At 34.8% G+C, this 1,807-nt stretch overlaps 1 pseudogene; it reads left to right on the top strand.

Moving 5' to 3' along the window:
• Nucleotides 1–159: 159 nt before the first annotated feature.
• On the top strand, nucleotides 160–1,475 carry LOC102838191 (annotated as a pseudogene).
• The last annotated feature ends 332 nt before the right edge of the window (nucleotides 1,476–1,807 follow it).

Here is a 1,807-nt window from a genome sequence, read left to right as displayed (position 1 = left end):
ACGGGGGAAGGATTGCATGGAGGGGATTGTAACCATGGCAATGAGACAATGTACGATAGAATGAATGTAAAACTAATGTTCTCCCATGTAAACTATCACATAATTCACAATAAAACATTTAAGAAAAAAAAAAGTGGATACTTTCCATGATAAATTAAAATGGCCAATTCTTTGAGGAGAGAAGTATTGAATCTTTATAAAAATCTGCTCTATCATGGGCGAGGCTATCCAAAAGGAGGAGACCATTTTAAAAGGCATCTGAATCTTAGAAAACACTATATAGGGTCGTTATGAGTCAGAATCAACTTGAGAACAGTGAGCTTGCTTTTTGTTTTAATTGTACTCATACAGAACCTGTACATAAATTAAGAGGCAGTTCTATGTACAAGTACATAGAACAAGGTGATACTGTGTGACTTAAAATCAGGAAAGTTTGCACCAGAGTTGTATCCTTTCATCTTTTTTCAATCTGTATATTGAACAAATAATCCAAGAAGCCGGATTATATGAAGAAGAATCTGGCATCAGGGATGTAGGAAGACTCATTAACAACCTGTGATATGCAAATGACACAACCTTGCTAGCTGAAAGTGAAAAGGACCACAGCCTTCAGTATGGATTACACCTCAACATGAAAAAAAAAAACCAAAATCCTCACAATTGGACCAATAAGCAACACCATGATAAATGAAGAAAAAATTGAAATTGTCAAGGTTTTCATTTTATTTGGATCCACAATCAATGCCCATGGAAGCAACAGTTAGAAAATCAAACAACATATTGCATTTGGGCAAATCTACTACAAAAGATTAAAAAGCAAATATATCACTTTGAAGACTAAAATCCACCTGACCAAAGCCGTGGTATTGTCAATCTCTTTATACGCGTGCAATAATCCAGACAGTGAAAAAGAAAGACTAAAGAAGAATTAATACATTTGAATTATGTTATTGGTTAAAAGTATTAAATATACCATTGTCTGTCAAAGGATTGAATGACTCTGCCTTATACTTCTTAGACGGATGAATGGTGAGACTTACAACTTTGGACAGTTTATCTGGATAGACCAGTTTCTGTAGATGGGCATCATGCTTGGTAAAGTAGAGAATCAGTGAAAAAGAGGAAGACTCTCTTCTGAACTGACACAGTATCTGTAACAACGGACTCAAACATACGGACCAAGTTCTAGTTCAACATGCTGAGGATTCATCTGAGAACAAAATAAAGAAACATCCTTTCCTTCTTGGGATTTAACTTTTAATGAGAATATAAACAAACAAAATAAAAAGTGTGTGAGGGGGGAGTCATCTAAAAAATGCCTTCCTTAAAAAACAAAAAACAAAAAAAATGTGAAGTGCCCAGAGAAGATCAAAGAAAGTATTGAATGGGGCGAAGTTGTAATGAAAGAGCTAGAAGCACTATACTTCCTTAGGAAATACAGAGCTATGAAACAACACTACTATTCAGATGTCTAGAAAACTTAACTGATCATAAGTGCCAATTTTTCAGGAATCACTTAATACATTTCTCTTTCTTTCAATGTGCAACACAAAGTCAATCCATGCAGGAAGATATTGTATTTTCTTTATGCCTCCCAATCAAGAATTTACCCTCCAAAAAGTACTAGATTTCTTGCTGCCATAACAACCCTTTCTGATATCTAAACCCACATCAATGATGTTATCTAATACTTAAGTGTGGGCTATTGTTTAATCACTGCAACATCCCAAAATGCCAACAACTGTAATATCAATAAATGTTTCAGACATTGGGTCATCTCTCCAGCAATGCATTTTTTAAAGCACCT

Source organism: Chrysochloris asiatica, unplaced genomic scaffold, assembly GCF_000296735.1.
Source record: "Chrysochloris asiatica unplaced genomic scaffold, ChrAsi1.0 scaffold00039, whole genome shotgun sequence".
Taxonomy (NCBI): Eukaryota; Metazoa; Chordata; class Mammalia; order Afrosoricida; family Chrysochloridae; genus Chrysochloris; species Chrysochloris asiatica.
The sequence above is the reverse complement of the archived record's forward strand: the minus strand, read 5'-3'. Positions and strand labels throughout refer to the sequence as shown.